Below are 16,264 nucleotides of genomic sequence, written 5' to 3'. Positions count from 1 at the left end.
TGTCTCTAATAAGAATAACAATTATTTAACTGTATTGTGTGTACATACTTATCTATTATATACTATATATATTACTTAGCTTAAAAAATGCTACATGTAAATAACAGTACTCCATTCCACCTGAAAACAATAATTTTTCCAAGCACAACTTCAGGATGTTTTATGATTATATTCCAAAAATGTTTAGTGCTGATAATAAGCATTTATTGATAAGAAGATCTATCACCTTAAATTTATGTTATAAATTGATTTTCTATAAAAATATGAATTTACTTTGTACAAATTGTAAAAACATATTAAGAAAATAAATAACATTTTCCTACTGTATGATAACTTTATTATACGTATTTTAACCAATCATTTCTTTACCAATTCTTATTTGTTGTTCCAAAATATAATTTCCTTAAATTAAATAAAAAGTGCTTCAGTTTTAAAAGATCAGACATTTTTGTTGTCGTGTATTTAATATTTTAATGAACACACGTTATAATATTTAGGTTAAACAGACTGCGGAGGAACTATAATGTGTAATATAAACATAAACCTTGGTGTAACGTCCTCTCATTATAAGGCCGTTATGTATACACTTACAACAATAGTTATAATTTATAGTTAGGTATTTAATTATTATAATATTGTCAATTAAATGCTTGTGAAATTCACAAGTATAGCTAACATTGACTGACGGACAAATAACAAATAACAATTAAATCAATAATCGAAGGAAATATATTTTAATTGCGTTAGGTGTTCTTATTTTGGCTCTGGTTACAGTAGTGTCGACGGACTAGGACGTGATGACCGACCATCAATGGCATTTCGCTGGGTTTATGCACCAACATATAGTCACTGCATGCGTATATTATTACATATACACGACGCAGGATATTATATCGTACTGTGTCAAGGATTCGCAGTAATATTAGGATTTTTGCAGCGGTTATAAACCAGCTACATGAAATATCGTAATGCGTGATTCAATTTCTCACGTGTAATCCCACAAAACTAAAATTAGAATTAACCAAGGTTTGAAAACAACCACGTCATTTCTAACCGTTTTATTTAAGTTTTGAATTAAAAATGTATTTGTATACGCTCTGCGTTACGAAAATATATAATATGAACCATACCGTCCAATTATAGTATTAATATTGACACGTTACCTATTATAATGACACACGATCATTACCACAATATGCAACGCTCGTGCGATAACCACCGTAACTATAACTGCAACGAATATTAAGCTGCAGCAGCATGATTCAACATGAATATAAATTAAATAATAATAAAAGTAGATTAAAATGAATTAACTAAAAACATGATATTTATGTGGTTTACGACAGTGTTGCAGAGGATCATCAATTCAAATAAAGAAATATCAAACTATATAATATGTGCGTATAGGCGGAAATCCATTGAAATTTTTGGAGGAGCTTAATTACCCCAAAAAAACTTAACCTAGGTGGGCTATTTGCTATTACAATATTTTGGGAGTGGGTTAAGTCCTCAAGCCCCCCTCCATAATGAACGTACCTATGTATCATATTTGTCTGCAGGCCTTTAAATGTAAATCATTTGTGCGTTTAATTCAGCGTTATATAATACATAACATAATATCTATAATAGGTATGATTGACGCATAAAATACATTTAAAGAGTTCAATAGTATTTGCATAGGTATGTCAAAAAAAATCGACAACCAATTGATTATTATTTTATGGTAAGTAAAATCAATTATTAAACTTCTACTACGATAAAAATTGATTATATTATATTTATCGCTAACCTCTATAGTCTATACTTAAAAAATCAGTGTAAAAACAAGAATGCATTCCATGGAGCCTAAATATTTTAGAAATCAGATTTCCGTTTCACCGTTTGATGAGGCTGAAATAGAATAACAGTAGAATCCCTAATAACAGGTGGGATTTACATCGTATATAATATCACACGTTAATATGTTGTATTATGTTATAATTAATTACAAACCTTTTTGATACCTAGGTACCTACGTTCTAAATGTTAATTATTATAATTATAACTATAGGTACACAAACCTTGTGAACTTTCGGTTCGTTTATACGATTGAAATTTACAGTTTATTCTTTGAGTAATTTATTTCATTATGTATTATTACAAATTATAAACACACTGTCGTGTATCGAAAACGATTATTAATGACTAATGAGGTACCTATACTAAACACCGGTGACGTAACATGATGTTAGTGATATGTTACTATAATATCTTCGTACTGCAAGTAAATTTGTAATAAACTATAAGTAGTTTCGGGTAATTTCGAGAGATTTTTTTCTCCACCACTTGATGTAGGTTCCTTTACCTATAGTTCCATACATAATAATATATTATACCCCGACGTTGCGTGTCTAGTCTACTAAATCGGATAAAATAATAAAAATAATAAAAGTGTGTGAATATATACACGATACCCGTATTATATTATTACATTATTATTGTTAGTACATAATATTCCGTTTGCGGTCGAATGTACTAACCACAAACATAATATAATAACATATTTGCATAACATATAACCGCTTCCGGCAATGCGGATTGACACCGATTAACAATGGTGTGTATACTGCTGCAGAGTCTTCCACGGCGACGAATGAAAATCAAAACAATATTTAGTCTTTAGACTTTTGACATTCAGTCGCCAGCGGTATTAATTCGACATGGGTTGCCTGTATAAAAAGTACAATGAAAAAATATTATTAATTATTATATTGTATTATCGGTGTCGCCACCACGAATCGCAATCTGCGATCGCATAATAATATATTATTATATATACGTGCGCGGTCAGTGATCATTTCGAGGGATGACCGGGAGGGTGGCCGTGGGATGTGATATCCACGATTTCGAGCAACGATCAAAACTATTATAATAATATTAATTCAAATTATTTCTTATTAATATCATTATACTACCTTACCATCGAATAAAGTCTAAATCTAATTAAAATCACTGGAAATTAGTTTGCTACCTACACGTTATATTTTATTTATACTATTAATTGGATCCATTCCATGTAAAATACTACCTATCTGAAAATAATCGTTCGAATAAACCATCAACAAAAAAACTTGAGTATTAAAATAGGTACGTTTTTGACCGGAGGATTTAGCTGATGTAGGTAGGTATCTGCTATATATTGTTATTATTATTGCAAATACGATTCATAATTTAGATGTCGTAAAAAATTCAAAACTACTGTAACAAAAAAAAATAAGTAAATGCATTAAAACATATTTTATATGGCTTATATACATTTATAAAACTATACAATTAGAAATAATATAATATCAGAGATCGATTTCCAATTGTCTAAATAAAAGTAAAAAACAAAAATAACCTAACCATTTATTAAATATTAATTATATTTAAATTATTTAATTAATGAACTATAGACTATAACGTTGAAATACTCTTCAAATTAATCCAAAATGAATTAAATAATATTTGCAGATATTATCGCCGAAACGCATTTTGCACTTATGGGGATCAGGTCCTAGAGTTTTATTGTTATTTTACCTTTCCTGTATATCCTAACGACCTTAACCAACCTCCAATCAAAATTCCACAAATCACAGCTATGCACCACTAGCTATATATTTTCAATTACTCATAATTTTTAATCAAAACCTTCCAATGACGAACTCCATCCAGGAGATATAATATAATACACACAAGTACACAATACACCTTGCAGCCTACTGCTGCTCTACATAATATACTATAATAGATACTCGTTTGATGTACTAAAGTCAGATATTGGTCAATCAAGTATTATAAAATTATTACATCCACCAAAATACGAAAACATGCAGCGCTAATGAATAACACACGATTGGACTTCGGGGTCTGCCAAAATATTTAGGAAAACCAATAATAATAATAAATAAATACTTTTCTAGTTTACAACTATAAGAATGTGATGGTTTGTTTTAACTAAACCACCAAAATATTTTCCTCCTACGCATGGCACCAATATATTAGATAAGTAATGTTTAGTTAAGTATAAAAATATTTATATTTTTGTGCAGATAATATACTATGTTATGCGAATCGGGAAGACGGTCCCACACATCATACACGCCCATTATATTATGTAGCTATAAGCGTATTGTCATTGTCTCCCGAGCAGGTCCCTATTGTTGTGTCGAGCGCGATACAAGTCGATTGCCGCTCGTTGAACACATCGAAATGGAAAACATAAATATAATAATAAAATTATTTTAATCGTCGGTCGTCGTTGTCGGAGTGAAAACCAGCCGCACACACGATATATTATATTATGTATATAGGTAGTGGGTACATTCAGAGTCCGAAGACTGCATCGCACACGTCCGTCTTATTTTTACAGTGAAAGTCTATTATTCTAGTAGGTACATGATATTATATTATTATAGATGACCACCTCCACCTACAGCACCTCAATCATCAATGCCGCGGAAACACACGTGTGTCGTCCTATTACCGGTATACCAATATACAGGAGGTATATTATGTATAATATATAAATCGTTTTAATATAACTTAGGTACAAGTCTCCTCAATTTGTTTCATTACCTAGTTGTATACAGATTATTTATTGCATTAAAATTAAAATTCATGTTTCATTAAAAATAAATGGATTTTAAAATATTTTTATTTTCATTCTCCATTCCCCATAAAACCTATAATAAAATTATAGTGGGTACTTATAACATTTATAATTAAAGATATTAATATGATAATGCTTGGCTAAAATCAAAAGGCATTTAAATTAAGAAGAAAAATCAATCGAGGAAACGAATACGAGTATACGATTTATTAGAAATCACCACGTACATTTGATATTAGTGCATGTGTTATGTTGTTATTTATTATTGTTGTTGAAGTGGTCTAACTCGTCATTATGTCATTGTCATCGTTGTCACGGAGAGTTAGATGATAGGTACCTAGATATTTTAGTATGATACGTGTAATAATATTATGTGATGGTTCATGCCTCGTGGAAAGAGAAAATGTATGGTATTTCTTGACTTTCGGCTAACTTCTGATTTAAGAGCTATACTGCCTATATTTTATATTATTGGATATCGTGATAACTGCGACCTATAAGTACTTATATACCAAGGACGAGGCATCAATTATGATTTTGTTAATACAACAAGCATAATTCAGCTCAACATTAAGTATACGTCTATCTAGGTGTGTGCGCCGAAATTTATGACAACTATACGAGTATGTACTATTAGAATATGACATATTTATATTATATTACATATAATATTAACATGTATCATACTATATTATTATATAATATTAAACATCATATTACTACGAGTTTGTGCACAAAAGTGATATTTAGCACCTTTAAAAATATCACACGTGTTAGTATTGTGCCGAGTAACAGCAAAGACAAAGTGAAATTTGCGTGTAATTTCCCATTTGACTATATAAGTATATTTCGATTACCTGCTACTTATACCTATATATAATAATTATTTATTTTGTGGGGGCAAATAGTTGAAGATAACTGTACGATATATTATTATAATTTCTATGTTACAACTGCTGAGAGGACTTTGGGTTTCTTCAAATAAAATAAAACGGTTAACACTTACTACATATTATTAGATCAACATACAGGTGACAGTCGGCAGCTACTGTAGGCGGTATATACGGTTAGTACTATGTAATTGTATTTTATTGCATATGGTTCATGATTACAATGATGCAGTGGTAGATAGGACATTGCTCGGCGACATTTTATGGAAACTTGACTCAGACGAAATTATTTGCACTGCCGGTTCCTGTTGTAGCAGTCTGCGTATACGGTATGTAGAAACTACAAAGTAAAAATGTTTCATATAATGCTTCTATTATAATTTATTTTACTCTTTATGTAACACCAGTTTTAATATAAAAATAACAAATTTCAAATAAATAATTGTTTTTAGTAATTTCTGCATATAGAAACCACGTTTATGCAGTACGTACAACATATAACTGGGTAGGTTACCTGTATCCACTAATAATAATCAGCGTCGTATAGAGACAATTAATACAAACTAACTGTATAAGATAATCAATTATATGTCTTGAAATGCAAAACGCGAAATCGCAACGCAAATTACCGCTTCTATTTCGTACTGCTTGAACGCGGATGTGAAAATTAAACTTTCGTTGGATTATGTTAAAAAAGAAATTATCATAAATTTGATGACACGATCAATTATTATGATTATCAAAATAGTATTGGTGTGTGCTGTGGCATAATAACTAGGTAGGTAAGCTAAATCGGAAAAAATAATTCTTATTATTATTAAGTATTGATTGGTGCAAAATATTATAATCCTAATCCAATACGTTGGTATTTGGCAATAACTAATAATATACAATAATAATACACACACATTAGTATATTTATATGATACATTACAAAATATATATTATTGATACAATTATATAATATGTATGCCTAAGTAATTTATATGAATTATTATAATTAGTTTCCAGTTGCATTGCCTTAACATTGTGATGGGTAAATATAAAATAGTTAACTAGATACCAATTCATTAAATGATTCGGTGTAATCAACACGTATTGTACGTACATTAATATTGTTATTGAATTTCTCCGAGTTATTAATTTATGGAGAACAGTGTTACTGAGTGCAATAAGACGACAAAGTTGTCAAGCAACAAGCACCGTCACCGACTCAAACTTGGTACCGACTTAAAATGTTACAGAAGGCAACAGGAAATCTGTGCATTTACTCCTTCCAAGTGCATATAAATACGAGTACATAGCAGTCCAATTTCGAGAGAAATTGACTTAAGTGAAATCATACGTCATCATACATGATGGTTGTAAACAATATTATATTATATACTACCATTTGCACTACATTTATAATATTATCTCATATCAATTTTTATTAATGCGTAGATATAATCATAGATTAAAAATATATAATCAATGATATAATATTTGTATTAATAAATTCTGTAGTATATATACTTATTTAGTTTTGTTTGAGTTTAATTCCATAATCCATTGACTTGCATCATGTATGCGTTTTTTTTTTTTCAATAATTATTTTTAAAATTTTATATTCCACATAAAAATTGCAATTAAATACCTTATTAACGTTCCTTCTTGCGTATTATATAAATAATAAAAATTGTTTTTAATATTATCTGCAGTGTACATTATAATTTATTATATTATTTCCCCTAAACATAAACATTACGAAACATTAACATTTTTAATTATATACATATATATAATATATATTACATACGTACAACAATAAAATAATAATAATAATTTTAACTAAACTTATGCAAATCCCATCACAAGAAATATAGCGTTCGCTTTTAGGAATATGAATTAGTGACCGTGACATTTTTCACACGCGGCTTATACAGTATATATACTATGAGAATCGATTATTTAAATCGGTTAAAATACACTTTCTGACAGTATGAGTGTATGACTGTTGAATAAACACCAACTTTTATTAATTTTATTACCCAATCTCGCTAATTCGTCAAATGTAAAAACAAATATAGTACTGTAAAAATCTACATAGATATACATATTATAATACATACCTACGTATATAAAGCACAAATATTGGTATTATATGATATTACATAGATAGTATATTAACGAATATGATTATATTTAAAGTAATAATTATTTTAAAACCTCAGACAGACTATATAGACAATTTAAAAAAATGAAATATTTGTTTTATAATTATCGTCAATAAATCGAAATCTATATTAGTACTTATATAATATTATATGTGGTAATAATACAACTTGATTCACGGCCGTTATTGTTTCAAAATAACTATACGACAGTTTTTTTTAGTGTATATTAATGTGACACATACAAAAAAAAAATGATCCATACTCCAATATAGGTAAAGGTACTTTAATATAAATAATATGATACATTGCTGATACTTATATGGAAATATTTAAATATGTAATTATACCAAAATACATACTAATTTATATACAATCTAGATGGCTTTATTATATTTATACACTTAGATATGTTATATCATAAATAATAGTAAGAATTTGTTTTAACTAATCTATTAACAACTTTTGTACAGGAAAAATGTATTATTGATCAGTATTAAACTATTAAATAATGAAATTTATCAAATGTGATGTTACATTTACTGCAGTAAGTATTATATTGTGTTGTATAAAAAATAAAAATAATATTTGACAATTAATTTTTATCAGGCATACATCAAAGTATCAGTAACGAAATAATAAGGAAATTGTAAGTAGTACTTATTTTGAATGAAATAATATATATACTATAAAGACACTATACAGGTATCTTCTTCGACAAAAAAAATTTTTTTTTCTATTCGAAATTATAACTGTATGATATTTAGTACTATTTTACAGTTAATTAAGTAGAGCTTCTACTAATCTCTATGTTATATAATTTAGATTTAAGTTTAATATATTATAAACTGCAGTAAGTATTTCATGTAAGTATTACTACTGCGAGTATTGGGTAATTATTTTTATCATATCATGTTTAATAAATACTTCTATAACAAATATTCTTATTGTAAATACATCTTAAAGATATTATACAATATTATGTATATTATAATACACATTAAAAAGTTTTTTATTCATATTTATTTATGTTATTATAATGTATGTAGTTAATAATTAGTAAATTCCTAATGTTAAATATAATTATTATTTATTAATAATAGAGTCTTAAGCAATGTAAACTCATTTAATCGATCAACACCGTTTTTCAATTGCATGCTTTAATAATTAACTATTTTTCAATAATCAAATAACGCTGTATTTGTGTTTGACTTATAGAATATATTTTTTATTAAATCAAAAATGGATTATTATGATTTGGCGTTGCCACATTTTAATATTTTACCCATCAACAAAACCACGATTAAATATAGTATAATACTATCTTTCGTTCTGAATAAAACTAAATAAAAACTGTTGAATACCTAGTTTAGGAAACGACAACGGCATCTCTCAGCAACCGCAGTATACAAGTACTATTTTAATCGCTTATTTTTCCTACATATGACTGATTATCGCCCACATATTATTTTTAAAATCAAAAACTTTAAAATAGTGTAAATAATAATGAATAATGGAACGTCGTCGCACGTCACCCTCGACAATTTTAACAAGTACTTAATATATATAATATATATACATATATATGAGAAATATAAATTTATACACAGAATTTTCCTCGAACAAGGTTTAAAAAAAAAAACTGTGAGTCTAAAGCCTCTGAGAAGTTTCTTTATTTGCGCCACTGCAGTTATAACACTACTAAGTTACTAGGTACTGGTCATATTGCAAATTAGGCACTTATACTGCAGTAATAGTAGGATATATATATTATGATTTATGGTCATTTCAAGTAAAGAGAAAAAAACGTAAAAACAATTAATATTAATGCGCCTTGTGGTGGTGTTGTGATATCGACATCTGCTAAAAAAAAGTTTTCTACAGTATTAATTAGGTATATGATTAAAATCATAAATTAGAAGTAATGGCTTTTAATTAATTTTAACTAAATGTTCTAAAAAAACATAGAGATTTATTTTAATTTTGTGTCTATTTTTATTGAATAAATAAATTTATTTTTATTATTTTTTTTTTTTTTACGAATATAGTTCATTAACTATATGAATTGATAGAGTTTAAATATGCTTAGACTACTTGACATTAATTTACGGTGTACAATGGAATGTACATTTTAAAATATAACAAACAGTTGCCTACTTAATGGAAATCTCGAATAACAGATATAAGTGATTATATAACAATTATCTATTATTAACTTTGTATCATTAATTATTATAAAACTTTTACTTAAATGTAGGTTATTGGTTGTAATTGAATTTTTATGTATTTCATACATCATTTTAAGTGCTTAGGTTTTTTAAATTTTTATAAAACTCTATTATTACTTTTCGAAATATTTTTATAGAACTATGTTTTTTGGAACTCAGTCCAAATTATTCACTGTTTGTAGCAAATAATTTTAATATGAAGACAATTCTTAATAATCCATGTTCCCTCTACCTTAATAGCAGATTTTGATATCACAATACATTTTGGTTCGGGACAAATGAACCGATATGTAGCCGTTTGAAAGTGACCTTTTAAACATGGGGACATTTTAGACGTCAAAAAAAAAAAATTAAAAGTCAATCAAAAAAATATTAATTGAAATTAAGTGCAACATTTCGAGTGGTTTTAAAAATTATGTTTTATAAACTTATAGTTCTGGTTTACCTATAATTTTTTTTTTTTTTGACGTACTGTAATAAATATAATTAGTTTAAATAATTATTTTTGATATTGTATTTAAATTATTGGCGTACCAATTACATATTAAAAAATTGTTTTTGATTTGTATTTTTAATTTTACTATTTTATGTAATAAATAATTTGTTTAGATATTTTATATCGGTACATTATTGATGTATCATAATAAATATTTATAATTTAATTATTTTATTGATTGGTTTATAATTTTTTTTTTTTATGTCTAATTGTTCCCTCGTTCAAATGATTAAGTCTATTATATTTTGTTCTAGATCTTAGACATTTGGACTACTGCAAACAATTTATAATCTAGTCTGTTCACATGTTTTCCGTAAATTGAGTACGTATTATATAATTTTATTGAGCGCTTATTTGACCATATAGTATATTTATTTTTTATTTATATAAATATAGTATTTACTAAGTGAAAATGAAGTTAAATAAGTTTATTATATTAGTTTATATAAAGTACGTACCTATATATTATAATTTATAATAACAACCATAATTTAACCAAGCAGTCTGCAAAAGGACTACAAACACATTTTACTCGCTCTACTCATACAATTTCTTAGTGGTCATATATAATATATAGTACCTATATTATCAACGAGATAATTCGATTCGCTTTCGATAACGAATGATTATGATTTTACAAGGTTTAAAAATAATATATGGGAGTTGGGTAGGTACTTACTAGTTACTATATGGGTTACACACATACATATTCATTAATGGTATCCATGAAATCTAAACATTAAATTACATTTTTTTAATGTGTTTGCATTTGCTCCAGCAACATGATATATTTGCTCTATCGAAAACATGACATTCGAAACACAATAGTCTTAGATTCAGAGCTAAACAATAAATGTACCTACTTGTTATAGTTATTGGTGGTTGTACAATAATAAATAGTATTGGAGTGTGTTTTTTTATGTTTCATCTCAATTATAAGTAGTAAAAAAGCTTCAATCTTACTTTTAGAGTGGTCTCTATTAGCATATTAGATTGAGCTTGATAAGATAAAAGTGAAAAATTCTCAAGTATAACAGAAGACAAACGAAATTATTTATATCAACACCAGTTTTCGATAAATTCGATTTTTTGTACTTCAAAAATAAATTAAGATTTATAACTTTATAACTTAAATAGTTGACGCATTCTTGGATAACTTTGTAAAATAAATGTACTCTTGAATTTTTATTTATATAATTTACATTAATATATTTACCTATAATATATTATAGATTTAAAATATGACTGTTCTTTTGGCTTTTCCCGAGAACGTTTTTATATCCATCACTAGACGAGGACTCCAAATCGGCTTTCAAAGATATCACTTTTAAAATTCCTGAAAATAAATATTATTAGTTTTGATAAAAATTCAATCAGATAATTTCTTACACAATAGATATCCTGTTTTTACATTACATACATTGCACATATTATAGAAATTATTTCAACGGATATAGGTGCTGGATAAATAGAATCCTATAACCTTATAAATTATAATAGAAATAATATTATAATTTATAATAATCATTATACAATAGTTAAGTACCTATATTATAAAAGCGCTACAGTATAATAATTATAATATTATAATAATGTAATATTAATTAAAACATAATTATAAAACTGTAATTTTTAACGAAACTTTCGAGTAAAAGGAACCTACACACGCGTGAATGCGTGGGAGTATAGTCAACTTCTTTAAACATATTTTATTATTAATGATTACAAATAATATACCGAACAAACGGGATTTTTTTTCTTCAAACTACGTACCATTTCATACTTTGAAGACTCAAAAATAATACTTATATTTAAATAATTAAAATAGAAACAAAAACAAAAAAACCTTAGAATATCACCATAGGTATAAACAATTAATCAACAATTGGAAATATCTAACTATGAAAAAAAAAACTAAGTTAAGTTCTTAGTTATATATATAGTTCAATGATTAAACTCATAATCACTTTTTGTAATAAATTTAATTCAGTTCATTATTATAAAATATACCTACCTATTTTAGATTCTGAGCGAAAATAAACAAATTCTGCGATTTTCAAATTTTCAATTTAAGAGTGGTTTTTAATAGCATGCATCGTGTTAAATAAGTTTTAAGAGGATAAAATACCTAATATTTTTCAACATAGGTAACCGGTAGAAAAAAAGGTATAGGTTAAGTTAAGTTATTAGGAGGATACTGGATACCGTTTTGCTGTACATTATGTGTCGAGTGGGTCACTATTATACATGTGTTAAATATGAATTCGATGATACCTATATTATTATTCATTATAATTAGGGCTCGGATTTTAATGCTTAATGCTAATTAAACCTAAAAACTTAAAAAGCACACGATTGTTTTAAAAAAGCAAAAAAAGCATGACCAAAAATATTTATGAACTAGTTATAAAAATGAATAAAAAAATTTGAAATATTAATTTAAATTTAAAAAAATTAACTACCATGTATTTCCCTAGATTTTCAGTAGTGAAACAAGCTCTATTGTTCGACAAAAACTTTTTATACGTATAGTAAACGAACTCTACAATCTACATCCACTGAAGTAATCGGTGCATACTTCATATAAGAAATTTCAAATTACAACATTAAATCTTAAATTTTGAAATGGTCGATATCGATTTTATAGGAATGCTGACCGTATAGGTACTGCAGGCTAGATGTAGATCGATAATCAATAAGTTTCATACATTTAATAAAAAAGCTGATAACAAAAACAATAATACCTAATCTAATCTCCGTATTCTGGGTTTTTACATTAATTATTAATTTGTTTTTTTAATTATTACAATAGCATTATAAATAAATAAAAAATCCACAGCTGGAATCATTGAAAAAAGCAAAAAAAAAACATAAAAAGCATTTACATGAAAAAATCAAAAATAAATTGATTAATCTTGAATTAGAATGACGTGAAACAAATGTATGTATAAAAATTAGATTTTTATCACATAAATAAAAAAAAACATACCTATGCTTTAAAATCAGAGATCTACATATAATATATACCAAAAATCAATTCTGAATGTAGACAGCCTGTCAGTCTGTCTTCACTAAGTATATTTTATGATATACATTACCTATCAACTATCAAGTAACTTCTCAAGTAATTTATTTTACTTTTAGAGTAGGTTGATAATTTAATATTAATATTTCATTATTGAATTATTGTAACAGGTAATTTATGTATTTTATACCAGATTATATTAACTTCAATAAATCAGCGCTTAATATTTTTCTGTCAAACTTACTCAATACTATAAAATTGTAAAAATAAATTCATAGTAAGTATATAAATAGATAAAATCTTAAGATAAATCAATAATGTCTTTGCTTACAGTAAAATTCATAATAATAATTTAATATAAACCTACAGTTTTTATCTACAAAAATAATTGTCTTTATATTATATTTTTTAGATTTTATGATTTCAGTATGAATTATATATATATATCAAGAATTTCACATTAAATTTTCAAACCTTAAATGAAAAAAGAAGTTTTTAAAAATACTTATTATAGCCGATTTGCTAATTAAACCACCCCTATTATTGAAAATCGATTGTTAAAAATTTATAAAATATAATACAAGATTTACCGTAAGTTTTTATACTTTAATGAGTTTAAATAAAAAAAAATTTACCGAAAAGTCGTATTAATAGTTATGACTTTATAAGTTTTAAAGTTTAAAATTGTAAAGCATTAGATACTTAGATTAAATTAATTTTTAGTAGGAACCTATATCATAAATACGTAACAACACAGATCTCACCTTCTGGCTTCTTACTGATGCAAGATCATCGGATACTCAGCCACTCTGGTAATATAAGGTAATTATTTTATACGGGTTGATGGTGGATAAACAAGTACGAAGTACCTTATTTTGTTATGATTTAAAAACATTATTATTTGTATGCATTTATAATTTTCACATATTATATTATGAATATTTTAGTATACGCGATGAAATTTTCAAAGCATGTTAATACGCATACCTAAGATATTACGTGGAAAATCTTACTTTTTTAGCTTATTTTTATGCCTAGATATTCACTTAATTTTACAAAGGGTACTAGGGTGGTATTGACTCAAAAGTTTAAAATACTATAAATATGGTGTGAATATAGATTATACCTATAATTGAATTCAAATTTAACACATCCATTACAGTGACTCTCACTTGACATCTAATGTATACCTACCTACAACAGAGCGACTGTATTAATGTACCTATTAATAATTTCTCTAATCGACTTTGATGTTTATTTATTTTTCAATTCTTTACTTTACCTATATAGTTATATACTTAAAAAATTTCTAGTCTGTAGGTATCTCTAAATTACCTATATTCTTTGTTTTCTTATAATAATATCATGTTGCACTTTAAATATTGCTTTACTCTGTACTCCTATCACAGTCTTGAAGCGTTGAAAGCTTAAATATATATAAATTAGATTAGATATTATACATTATTCAGAATATAAAAGTTAGGTAATAAGTTATTTTAAAAATATATGTAGGTATTTTATTGGAATAATAAATTATATTTTATAATTCTTATAATCGAAGTTATTGCTCAACACGATCAGTAGGTATCAAGTAGATACTGACAATTGACGTCTAGTCAATACTCAATAAACTTAAAATAAACTTTAAGTATAACAAAAAGATTAGGTTAGTTGTGATTGAATTAGATATAGCACATACAGTATATTTTATTTTTAAATATTATAAAATGTAGGAATTATTTATATTTTATTATTTTAAGCAATAATCTAGTCAACCAACCATAAACTATCCGGAACATCGACAGAAAAATATAATATATTGAGTCAACCACGTTATGACAATAAGGACAGCTCTATCTATCATTGGAGGTTTGAACTTTCACATCAACAAATAACATTCTATTATAGTCTTAGCACAGAACAATATTCAAAAAATGTATAGTGTATATTGTATAATATATTTATATTATGTAATTAAGGTCTTAAATATTTATAATAAAAAAAAATATACATGTATTATATATATTTTTTTTTTTATGTAGAATTTAATTTTTATTCTATTTTATAATTATTATTTATCTTTTTAATCACAACAATAATTATAGATTTCTTTATTATTTAACAGGAAATACTAGAGATCCATTTTTAATAATAAACTTGGGTAATACTTAACTCATCAAAGTTTAATCTTTACACTTAAAGCCAGACAATGTTTGCACTTTCCTTCATGTTTTACTAATATTGGACAGTATATAACAACCGATTTCACACCTATAATATAATATTATACTATAAAATATTATTTATTAACCACAGACTTGTATTAGTTCTTTGATTAAAACGTTAATCATTCAATATTATTCATATCAATAACAAATAGTACCTACTGTAAATGGCAATATATCAAATATTTCTTTTATAATTTTATTTAATATGAGATGTATTTAACAATTTTTAAAAATAAATAATATGTAACCGTTAAATTTGAAATTAATTTTTAATATACTTACATAATAAGCAGTTTAGTTTTGTTATTTGTTTATAAAAGGTAATTAAATAACCTACATAATTATTATTTTAATACTCTAATGGACAAGTTGTATGGTTTATACAAAAATTAAGTCTTAAAAACATGTATGAAATAAATATGAAAATATGATAGCAGGCAGATTTCCTAATAGATAAAAGAGTAGGCAGCTGCCTAGTGCAACAAAACTTAGGGGTGATAAATTTTGTTATTTTAAATTACATAATTGGTATAAAAAATTAAAATAGAAAAATACTTATTTTATATTTTCAAAATATAGTTGTATAATAATGTATACATCTATTTTGATTCACT

At 25.9% G+C, this 16,264-nt stretch overlaps 1 long non-coding RNA gene across 1 annotated transcript; it reads right to left on the bottom strand.

Moving 5' to 3' along the window:
* Window positions 1-2,164: 2,164 nt before the first annotated feature.
* On the bottom strand, window positions 2,165-15,710 carry LOC126550404 (uncharacterized). The gene is made up of 4 exons (XR_007604483.1): window positions 15,596-15,710; window positions 11,614-11,733; window positions 5,637-5,860; window positions 2,165-2,708 (listed from the first exon to the last, which is right to left on the bottom strand). It is a non-coding gene; the product is annotated as an uncharacterized LOC126550404 (long non-coding RNA).
* Window positions 15,711-16,264: the final 554 nt, after the last annotated feature.

The sequence above is a fragment of the Aphis gossypii genome, chromosome 2 (genome assembly GCF_020184175.1).
Source record: "Aphis gossypii isolate Hap1 chromosome 2, ASM2018417v2, whole genome shotgun sequence".
In the NCBI taxonomy this organism is placed as follows: Eukaryota; Metazoa; Arthropoda; class Insecta; order Hemiptera; family Aphididae; genus Aphis; species Aphis gossypii.
Note: the sequence above shows the minus strand (reverse complement) of the source record. Positions and strands in the feature narration are given on the sequence as shown.